Below are 12,478 nucleotides of genomic sequence, written 5' to 3'. Positions count from 1 at the left end.
CGGAACTTATGTAATTCAAGGTTTTCTGTTAAATGAGAGAGAATGTCTCTCTCTGAAAGACCACCCAGCTGTCGCGGACTATCAAATCCTAACCCAGGGAAAGAATCTGCACAAGACACCTGTTTCTGTCTTTCAAAGCTTTTACTCAGAATTTGTCTGGGATCATCAATCCCAGTGACCAATCCCTCCACTGGAGACAAGGGTTTTTCCTGTGAAAAAAGATTTTTAGATGATAATTGGGATGGAATGTATGATTTGTAACACGTATGCATCTTCCTTCGAATTTCATACACCCTGTCACAAAAATATCTGGATCTGGGAGACACTGTTGGTTTTTCAGAATTAATTAATTTCTGTTTTGATTGACTTTGGCGACTTCTAACAAAATCGATAAATGTCGTACATTCGAATAGGGACTTTTTATTTAATGCCACCGCACAGGCGGCATTGTCAAGGAAATTAAATTTCTTGATGAATAAACGTATCATTCCATCCAATCTGACATTTGGAATGACCGCCCTATACAAACGTTCAAAAACGGACATAAATGAGAACGTACTCTCATTCTGTTCAATTTGTAATTCCTTCAACATCTCATAATTTGGATCAGATTCATTCCTTGCACAGAAGATGAGATTTTTCAGCCTTATGATATCGTTATCATTTGAACAATCAAATGTCTCATTGTCAGAAGACTTTTTTAATGCCAATTGTCTAAAGAACTGCTGAGGTATCCACATACGGAATAACTGATTCGTCTCACTATTGGTTAAATTTAACTTCTCAATGGAACTTTCAAATACCTCTGAATTTGTGCAAACATGTATTTTAGGATTATATGCGGGAATTAATTTGCATATGTCCAATAAATTTTTTCTAAGTTTAATCCCTAACTTAGCCTGTTCTATTTTTAGAAACTGATCGTCGCCATTTTCTCTCTGCACGTGTCCTTTCTGCACGTCTCCCACTCTGGCTCCTCCCCCTTCTGGCTTCACTACGTCATTTCCTGCTTCTTTCTCAGCATGCTGAAAGGCACCTTGATTAGGTAACACGTGTCTGTCGCCATTATCAAGATTTTGATTTGAATTACAGTCTAAGGCTATGTTCACACTAGAAAAATGATTTTTCTTAAGAAATTTCTTAAGAAATTTCTTAAGAGTGCACCTGTGTTAAAAAACGCACCAAAAACGCACCTGCGTTTTAGGTCCGTTTTAGGTCCGTTTTAGGTCCGTTTTAGGTCCGTTTTAGGTCCGTTTTTACCGCTGGTTGCTCCCTGCGTTATTGTGCCAATTATCTATGGCAAAAAACGCAGTTAGCTGCAGAAAAGAAGTGACATGCTCATTCTTTTTCTTAAGAAAATCTACTGAAAGAATTTTCTTAAGAAAAAAACGCAGTGTGTGCACAGCTAATTTTTTTTGCCATAGGTTTTGCTGGGGAATGTCTGCAGAAAGGTTACAAGAATTTCTCAAGAAATTTCTGCAGCAAAAACGGACCCAAAACGGACCCAAAACGCAGGTAAAAAACGCAGTGTGTGAACATAGCCTAAATCATCTGACTTATCATTTGCAACATTACAGTCAGAATTCACAATATCACTGACTGACATTTCAGGTTCTAAGCAGTCTTTGGATTTCTCTGTCACTGACTTTCCTGACAATTCAGGTTGTCTATTTCCACCATTTTTACATTTTTCTACGATTAACTTGTGAAAATCATAGACTAAATGACAGACATTTCTGATTTTCTGTTTCTCTCTATTAAAAGACCTTGCACATTCTATACGTGAATTCTCAAGTTCACACTCCCCATAAAAGCGTAACCAAAGCTCTTCCACATTAGAAATATCTGAATAAGTGAACTGAAGTTTACTTTGCTTAACATATGAAGAGATAAAATCCATTTTCTTACCTGAACTGATCCGATGATCTTATGGATGATCCTCTAAGACTTGATTCACCTTATTCAACACGTCCAATACTTCTTATGAACTGACTTTATCTTTCTTGCTCAAAAATACGTCAAAAAATACGTCAAAAGTTAACTTCTGTGGCTTTACAAAGTCTTTAAAGTTCATTTAAAAAAAAAACATTAATGCAACTTGACTTATACGTATTTCCTAGGTTCTGCGTGATTTTTATAAATTGTCGATTCCCTATCACTTTGCGGAGGCATATATCTCTGATGTCTCTGTCTGTCCCCCCTTATGCAAAGTGAAGGGAGAAGCACAAAAATGAGAAAAAAAAAAACACGAATGACTGAGCTCGCCAAAATGTTAAAAATATACTCTTAAATATATTTTTCTTTAAATACGTAAAAGCGCATGAAAGAAATGACTTCAAAAATGTAAAAAATAAATGTATTTTATCTATTTAAAAATGGTTGCCAGGGTTCAGTTACAGAAAGGAAAAATAATATACTTTGATAGCTTACGCAAAGAGTTCATTTAGTCCATACTTGATCAATGGGAAGTCTTTACCCATCTCTCTTTGGGTCCTGAATGGCAAGGCAGGGGATGTCATCTCTTAGGCCGGACAGCGTGTCTTCATCTTGCACAGGAGTCTTCTGACCGCAGGCAATGTGGAGGAGCCAGCGAGTAGCCCCCTCCATCGTGTGTTATATACCAGCTGTTCAGTCCATATAAGGTGTTCTAGTGGAACATAGTTGAATATAGTTCCATATTACGTAACCTTCTGGAAGCTTCGGGAAAGATTTATATATATATCCTTCCATGTCAGTACTTAAGTATATTCAATATGGGCATTTTAATATTTATCCCTTATAAACTTTATTAATAACCTATGCCCTCCAACATAAACAGAACTATGAACGTATATGTCTTACTATGAAATATTTGATAACTAGATGTATTAATTTTAGTGTTTTTACAGACAGACCCCAAGATGGTGACGATAAAATGTACCGCTCTACAGAGAATAGAAAAAGTGACAGCTCTGAGAAGCAGAGGAGGAAAAACTCAAAAGGAAAGAGCTACCTCCAAAGAAGGGAATTTTGTTACTTACCGTAAATTCCTTTTCTTCTAGCTCCAATTGGGAGACCCAGACGATTGGGTGTATAGCTACTGCCTCCGGAGGCCACACAAAGCATTACACTAAAAAGTGTAAGGCCCCTCCCCTTCTGGCTATACACCCCCCGAGGGATCACGGGCTGCTCAGTTTTAGTGCCAAAGCAAGAAGGAGGAAAGCCAATAACTGGTTTAAACAAATTCAATCCGAAGAACATCGGTGAACTGAAAACCGTTCAACATGAACAACATGTGTACCCGAAAAAACCAAAAGTCCCGAAGGAAACAGGGCGGGTGCTGGGTCTCCCAATTGGAGCTAGAAGAAAAGGAATTTACGGTAAGTAACAAAATTCCCTTCTTCTTCGGCGCTCCATTGGGAGACCCAGACGATTGGGACGTCCAAAAGCAGTCCCTGGGTGGGTAAATTAATACCTCATGTCAGAGCTGCAAAAAAAAAACAGCCCTTCCCTACGAGGAGGCAACCGCCGCCTGTAGGACTCTTCTACCTAGGCTGGCGTCCGCCGAAGCATAGGTATGCACCTGATAATGTTTGGTGAAAGTGTGCAGACTCGACCAGGTAGCTGCCTGGCACACCTGTTGAGCCGTAGCCTGGTGTCGTAACGCCCAGGACGCACCCACGGCTCTGGTAGAATGGGCCTTCAGCCCTGAAGGAACCGGAAGCCCGGCAGAACGGTAGGCTTCAAGGATTGGTTCCTTGATCCATCGAGCCAGGGTGGATTTGGAAGCCTGCGACCCTTTGCGCTGACCAGCGACAATGACAAAGAGTGCGTCCGAGCGGCGCAGGGGCGCCGTGCGGGAAATGTAGATTCTGAGTGCTCTCACCAGATCTAACAAATGTAAATCCTTTTCATACCGATGAACTGGATGAGTACAAAGAGAAGGTAAGGAGATATCCTGATTGAGATGAAAGGAGGATACCACCTTAGGGAGAAACTCCGGGATAGGGCGCAGCACTACCTTGTCCTGGTGAAACACCAGGAAGGGAGCTTTAGATGACAGCGCTGCCAGTTCGGACACCCTCCGAAGAGACGTGACCGCTACTAGAAAGGCCACTTTCTGTGAGAGTCGAGAAAGTGAAACATCCCTCAGAGGCTCGAAGGGCGGCTTCTGGAGAGCAACTAGTACCCTGTTCAGATCCCATGGGTCTAACGGCCGTTTGTACGGAGGGACGATGTGACGAACCCCCTGCAGGAACGTGCGTACCTGAGGAAGTCGTGCTAGACGCTTTTGAAAAAATACAGATAGCGCTGAGACTTGCCCTTTAAGGGAGCCGAGCGACAAACCTTTTTCCAACCCAGACTGCAGGAAGGAAAGAAACGTAGGTAATGCAAATGGCCAGGGGGACACTCCCTGAGCAGAGCACCAGGATAAGAATATCTTCCACGTTCTGTGGTAGATCTTAGCAGACGTGGGCTTCCTAGCTTGTCTCATGGTGGCAACAACACCTTGAGATAATCCTGAAGACGCTAGGATCCAGGACTCAATGGCCACACAGTCAGGTTCAGGGCCGAAGAATTCAGATGGAAAAACGGCCCTTGTGACAGCAAGTCTGGTCGATCTGGCAGCGCCCACGGTTGTCCGACCGTGAGATGCCACAGATCCGGGTACCACGACCTTCTCGGCCAGTCTGGGGCGACGAGTATGACGCGGCGGCAATCGGACCTGATCTTGCGTAGCACTCTGGGCAAGAGTGCCAGAGGTGGAAACACATAGGGCAGCTGGAACTGCGACCAATCCTGCACTAAGGCGTCTGCCGCCAGAGCTCTTTGATCACGAGACCGCGCCATGAAGGCCGGAACCTTGTTGTTGTGCCGAGACGCCATTAGGTCGACGTCCGGCATTCCCCAGCGGCGACAGATTTCCTGAAACACGTCCGGGTGAAGGGACCATTCCCCTGCATCCATACCCTGGCGACTGAGAAAGTCTGCTTCCCAGTTTTCTACGCCCGGAATGTGAACTGCGGATATGGTGGAGGCCGTGGCTTCCACCCACAGCAGAATCCGCCGGACTTCCTGGAAGGCTTGCCGACTGCGTGTCCCGCCTTGGTGGTTGATGTATGCCACCGCTGTTGAGTTGTCCGACTGAATTCGGATCTGCTTTCCTTCCAGCCACTGTTGGAAGGCCAGTAGGGCCAGATACACTGCCCTGATTTCCAGAACATTGATCTGAAGAGTGGACTCCTGCTGAGTCCACGTACCCTGAGCCCTGTGGTGGAGAAAAACTGCTCCCCACCCTGACAGACTCGCGTCTGTCGTGACCACCTCCCAGGAAGGGGGTAGGAAGGACCTTCCCTGTGATAATGAGGTGGGAAGAAGCCACCACTGAAGCGAGTCCTTGGCCGTCTGGGAGAGGAGGACTTTCTTGTCTAAGGACGTCGACCTCCCGTCCCATTGGCGGAGAATGTCCCATTGAAGTGGGCGCAGATGAAACTGGGCAAACGGGACTGCTTCCATTGCTGCCACCATCTTCCCCAGGAAGTGCATGAGGCGTCTTAAGGGGTGCGATTGACCTTGAAGGAGAAACTGCACCCCTGTCTGTAGTGACCGCTGCTTGTCCAGCGGAAGCTTCACTACCGCTGAGAGAGTATGAAACTCCATGCCAAGGTATGTCAGTGATTGGGTCGGTGACAGGTTTGACTTTGAAAAGTTGATGACCCACCCAAAAGTCTGGAGAGTCTCCAGCGCAACGTTTATGCTGTGTTGGCATGCCTCTTGAGAGGGTGCCTTGACAAGCAGATCGTCTAAGTAAGGGATCACCGAGTGTCCCTGAGAGTGCAAGACTGCTACCACTGCTGCCATGACCTTGGTGAAAACCTGTGGGGCTGTCGCCAGACCGAAGGGCAGGGCTACGAACTGAAGATGGTCGTCTTCTATCACGAAGCGTAGAAAACGCTGGTGCTCTGGAGCAATCGGCACGTGGAGATAAGCATCTTTGATGTCTATTGATGCTAGAAAATCTCCTTGAGACATTGAGGCAATGACGGAGCGGAGGGATTCCATCCGGAACCGCCTGGTTTTTACGTGCTTGTTGAGCAGTTTTAGGTCCAGAACAGGACGGAACGAGCCGTCCTTTTTTGGCACCACAAACAGATTGGAGTAAAAACCTTGACCTCGTTCCTGAAGAGGAACAGGGATCACCACTCCTTCTGCCCTTAGAGAGCATACCGCCTGCAGAAGGGCATCGGTTCGGTCGGGATGTGGGGAAGTTCTGAAGAACCGAGGCGGAGGACGAGAACTGAACTCTATCCTGTACCCGTGAGACAAAACGTCTGTTACCCACCGGTCCTTGACCTGTGGCAGCCAAATGTCGCAAAAGCGGGAGAGTCTGCCACCGACCGATGATGCGGAGGGAGGAGGCCGAAAGTCATGAGGCAGCCGCCTTGGAAGCGGTTCCTACTGTTGCTTTCTTTGGGCGTGAGTGAGCCCGCCAGGAATCTGAGCTCCTCTGCTCCTTCTGAGTCCCCTTGGACGAGGAGAATTGGGCCCTGCCCGAGCCTCGAAAGGACCGAAACCTCGACTGTCCTCTCCTCTGTTGAGGTTTGCTTGATCTGGGCTGGGGTAAGGAAGAATCCTTACCCTTGGACTGTTTAATGATTTCAGCCAATTGCTCACCAAACAGTCTGTCACCAGATAATGGCAAACTGGTTAAGCATTTTTTGGAAGCAGAATCTGCTTTCCATTCCTTTAACCACAAGGCTCTGCGCAAAACCACAGAGTTGGCGGACGCCATTGAGGTACGGCTCGTGGAGTCTAGGACCGCATTGATAGCGTAAGTCGCAAACGCAGACATTTGCGAGGTTAAGGACGCCACTTGCGGCACTGATGGACGTATGAGAGAGTCCACCTGCTCCAGACCAGCTGAAATAGCTTGGAGTGCCCACACGGCCGCGAATGCTGGAGCAAACGACGCGCCGATAGCTTCATAGACAGATTTCAACCAAAGGTCCATCTGTCTGTCATTGGCATCTTTTAGTGAAGCCCCATCTTCCACTGCAACTATGGACCTAGCCGCAAGCCTGGAGATTGGGGGGTCCACTTTTGGACACTGGGTCCAGCGTTTGACCACGTCAGGGGGAAAGGGATAACGTGTATCCTTAAGACGTTTGGAGAAACGCTTGTCTGGATAAGTATGGTGTTTCTGGACTGCTTCTCTGAAGTCAGAGTGGTCCAGAAAAGTACTCAATTTACGCTTGGGATACCTGAAATGGAATTTCTCCTGCTGTGCAGCTGCCTCCTCTGCTGAAGGGGCTGGGGGAGAAATATCCAACAGTCTATTGATGGCCGCTATAAGATCATTTACCATAGCGTCACCATCAGGAGTATCCAGATTGAGAGCGGTCTCAGGATTAGACTCCTGATCAACTACCTCTGCCTCATCATACAGAGAAGCCTCTCGCTGAGACCCTGACCAGTGTGATGACGTCGAGGGTCTTTCCCAGCGAGCTCGCTTAGGCTGCCTGGGACTGTCGTCCGAGTCAGAGCCTTCAGCCTGTGATGCCTGAGACCCCCTTGTAGCCTGGACTAGTTCCAACTGAGGGGGACCGGGGAACATTGCATCAACAGTGTCCATGGTCTGAGTGACCGGCCTGGACAGCAAAGTTTCAAGAATTTTTGTCATAGTCACAGACATCTTATCAGCAAAAACTGCAAACTCTGTCCCCGTCACTGGGGCAGGGTTCACAGGCGTCTCTGCCTGGGCCACTACCACCATAGACTCCGGCTGACGAAGTGGCACAGGGACCGAACATTGCACACAATGGGGGTCAGTGGAACCTGCCGGTAGATCAGCCCCACATGCGGTACAAGCAGCATATAAAGCCTGTGCCTTGGCACCCTTGCTTTTTGCGGATGACATGCTGTTGTCTCCTCAGAGCAATGGGGTATAAGCCAAGAAGCGACCGTACAGTGCAATATATAGGTACAGACAAAAAGTACACTAAATAACACTGTGGCACTAGTGGGGACAGCACTTTTGTGCTGCTTACCGCCCGCTTAAGAGCGGGTGTGTGGTCGCCAGAATCCCTTGTCTGGGTCTCCCAGGGCTATGTCCGTTCTCCAGCTCAGACTGCATGCAGGAATGGCTGCCAGCGTCCTGTGAAGAGGGGCGGGCCGTGGGCGTGCTGCAGACAAGAGCGGGAAACTGGCGTCCCACTGTGCCGAGTGAGAGGGCTGGAGTATGTAAATAAGACTCCAGCCCTCGGCGCTGACTGATTGTACAGCGTCTCTCCCCTTCCGTGATTGACAGGGTTGGGGGCGGGAACGAAACGGAGCTAGGCCGCAAAAGCCGGGGACTAGATTTATGAGCGCTGCCGTCGTAAAAGCACGGTCAGCGCGAGTCCCCGGCGCACTACAAGTCTCAGCCGCGCCGCCGCTCCAGGGGCGGTCGGCGCGGTAGTTCCCAACACAGAAAGTCACTCAGCTAAGCTGTAGTGAATAAGACCCAGGCGCGCAGCGCTACTGTCCCCGGCGCACTAGCACACCCAGCAACTCTGGCGTGTGTCTGTGCCTGTCTGTACGGGGACACAGAGTACCTGAATGTTGCAGGGCCTTGTCCCTGACGGCACTCAGCTCAGTATCCAGCAGGATCTCCGGGTCTGTGGATGGAGCCCGGCCTCAGAGTCTGGAGGCCGGTAAGATCCCACTTCCCCAGAGCCCTTCAGGGGGATGGGGAAGGAAAGCAGCATGTGGGCTCCAGCCTCCGTACCCGCAATGGGTACCTCAACCTTAACAAACACCGCCGACACAGAGTGGGGTGAGAAGGGAGCATGCTGGGGGCCCTAGTATGGGCCCTCTTTTCTTCCATCCGACATAGTCAGCAGCTGCTGCTGACTAAACAGTGGAGCTATGCGTGGATGTCTGACCTCCTTCGCACAAAGCTTGAAAACTGAGCAGCCCGTGATCCCACGGGGGGTGTATAGCCAGAAGGGGAGGGGCCTTACACTTTTTAGTGTAATGCTTTGTGTGGCCTCCGGAGGCAGTAGCTATACACCCAATCGTCTGGGTCTCCCAATGGAGCGCCGAAGAAATATACATCACTGTATGTATCTGGTATGTATGGACACTCTGTAGACGGATTATACATCACTGTATGTATCTGGTGTGTATGGACGCTCTGTAGACGGATTATACATCACTGTATATATCTGGTATGTATGGACGCTCTGTAGACGGATTATACATCACTGTATGTATCTGGTATGTATGGACGCTCTGTAGACGGATTATACATCACTGTATGTATCTGGTATGTATGGACGCTCTGTAGATGGATTATACATCACTGTATGTATCTGGTATGTATGGACGCTCTGTAGACGGATTATACATCACTGTATGTATCTGGTATGTATGGACGCTCTGTAGACGGATTATACATCACTGTATGTATCTGGTATGTATGGACACTCTGTAGACGGATTATACATCACTGTATGTATCTGGTGTGTATGGACGCTCTGTAGACGGATTATACATCACTGTATGTATCTGGTATGTATGGACGCTCTGTAGACGGATTATACATCACTGTATGTATCTGGTATGTATGGACGCTCTGTAGACGGATTATACATCACTGTATGTATCTGGTATGTATGAACGCTCTGTAGACGGATTATACATCACTGTATGTATCTGGTATGTATGGACGCTCTGTAGACGGATTATACATCACTGTATGTATCTGGTATGTATGGACGCTCTGTAGACGGATTATACATCACTGTATGTATCTGGTATGTATGGACGCTCTGTGGATGGATTATACATCACTGTATGTATCTGGTATGTATGGACGCTCTGTAGATGGATTATACATCACTGTATGTATCTGGTATGTATGGACGCTCTGTAGACGGATTATACATCACTATGTATCTGGTGTGTATGGACGCTCTGTAGACGGATTATACATCACTGTATGTGTCTGGTGTGTATGGACGCTCTGTAGACGGATTATACATCACTGTATATGTCTGGTGTGTATGGACGCTCTGTAGACGGATTATACATCACTGTATGTATCTGGTGTGTATGGACGCTCTGTAGATGGATTATACATCACTGTATGTATCTGGTATGTATGGACGCTCTGTAGACGGATTATACATCACTGTATGTATCTGGTATGTATGGACGCTCTGTAGACGGATTATACATCACTGTATGTATCTGGTGTGTATGGACGCTCTGTAGACGGATTATACATCACTGTATATGTCTGGTGTGTATGGACGCTCTGTAGACGGATTATACATCACTGTATGTATCTGGTATGTATGGACGCTCTGTAGACGGATCATCCATCACTGTATGTATCTGGTGTGTATGGACGCTCTGTAGACGGATTATACATCACTGTATGTATCTGGTATGTATGGACGCTCTGTAGACGGATTATACATCACTGTATGTATCTGGTATGTATGGACGCACTGTAGACGGATCATCTATCACTGTATGTATCTGGTATGTATGGACGCTCTGTAGACGGATTATACATCACTGTATGTATCTGGTATGTATGGACGCTCTGTAGACGGATCATCCATCACTGTATGTATCTGGTATGTAAGGACGCTCTGTAGACGGATTATACATCACTGTGTGTATCTGGTATGTATGGACGCTCTGTAGACGGATTATACATCACTGTATGTATCTGGTATGTATGGACGCTCTGTAGACGGATTATACATCACTGTATGTATCTGGTATGTATGGACGCTCTGTAGACGGATTATACATCACTGTATGTATCTGGTATGTAAGGACGCTCTGTAGACGGATTATACATCACTGTATGTATCTGGTATGTAAGGACGCTCTGTAGACGGATTATACATCACTGTATGTATCTGGTATGTATGGACGCTCTGTAGACGGATTATACATCACTGTATGTATCTGGTATGTATGGACGCTCTGTAGACGGATTATACATCACTGTATGTATCTGGTGTGTATGGACGCTCTGTAGACGGATTATACATCACTGTATGTATCTGGTATGTATGGACGCTCTGTAGACGGATTATACATCACTGTATGTATCTGGTGTGTATGGACGCTCTGTAGACGGATCATCCATCACTGTATGTATCTGGTATGTATGGACGCTCTGTAGATGGATTGTACATCACTGTATGTATCTGGTATGTATGGACGTTCTGTAGATGGATTATACATCACTGTATGTATCTGGTATGTATGGACGCTCTGTAGACGGATTATACATCACTGTATGTATCTGGTATGTATGGACGCTCTGTAGACGGATTATACATCACTGTATGTATCTGGGATGTATGGACGCTCTGTAGACGGATTATACATCACTGTATGTATCTGGTATGTATGGACGCTCTGTAGATGGATTATACATCACTGTATGTATCTGGTATGTATGGACGCTCTGTAGACGGATCATCCATCACTGTATGTATCTGGTATGTATGGACGCTCTGTAGACGGATTATACATCACTGTATGTATCTGGTATGTATGGACGCTCTGTAGATGGATTATACATCACTGTATGTATCTGGTATGTATGGACGCTCTGTAGACGGATCATCCATCACTGTATGTATCTGGTATGTATGGACGCTCTGTAGACGGATTATACATCACTGTATGTATCTGGTGTGTATGGACGCTCTGTAGACGGATTATACATTACTGTATGTATCTGGTATGTATGGACGCTCTGTAGACGGATTATACATCACTGTATGTATCTGGTATGTATGGACGCTCTGTAGACGGATTATACATTACTGTATGTATCTGGTGTGTATGGACGCTCTGTAGACGGATCATCCATCACTGTATGTATCTGGTATGTATGGACGCTCTGTAGACGGATTATACATCACTGTATGTATCTGGTGTGTATGGACGCTCTGTAGACGGATCATCCATCACTGTATGTATCTGGTATGTATGGACGCTCTGTAGACGGATTATACATCACTGTATGTATCTGGTATGTATGGACGCTCTGTAGACAGATTATACATCACTGTATGTATCTGGTATGTATGGACGCTCTGTAGACGGATTATACATTACTGTATGCATCTGGTATGTATGGACGCTCTGTAGACGGATTATACATTACTGTATGCATCTGGTATGTATGGACGCTCTGTAGACAGATTATACATCACTGTATGCATCTGGTATGTATGGACGCTCTGTAGACGGATTATACATTACTGTATGTATCTGGTATGTATGGACGCTCTGTAGATGGATTATACATCACTGTATGTATCTGGTATGTATGGACGCTCTGTAGACGGATTATACATCACTGTATGTATCTGGTATGTATGGACGCTCTGTAGACGGATTATACATCACTGTATGTATCTGGTATGTATGGACGCTCTGTAGACGGATTATACATCGCTGTATGTATCTGGTATGTATG

Source organism: Anomaloglossus baeobatrachus, chromosome 5 (assembly GCF_048569485.1).
Source record: "Anomaloglossus baeobatrachus isolate aAnoBae1 chromosome 5, aAnoBae1.hap1, whole genome shotgun sequence".
Lineage (NCBI taxonomy): Eukaryota > Metazoa > Chordata > Amphibia > Anura > Aromobatidae > Anomaloglossus > Anomaloglossus baeobatrachus.
The sequence above is the reverse complement of the archived record's forward strand: the minus strand, read 5'-3'. Positions refer to the sequence as shown.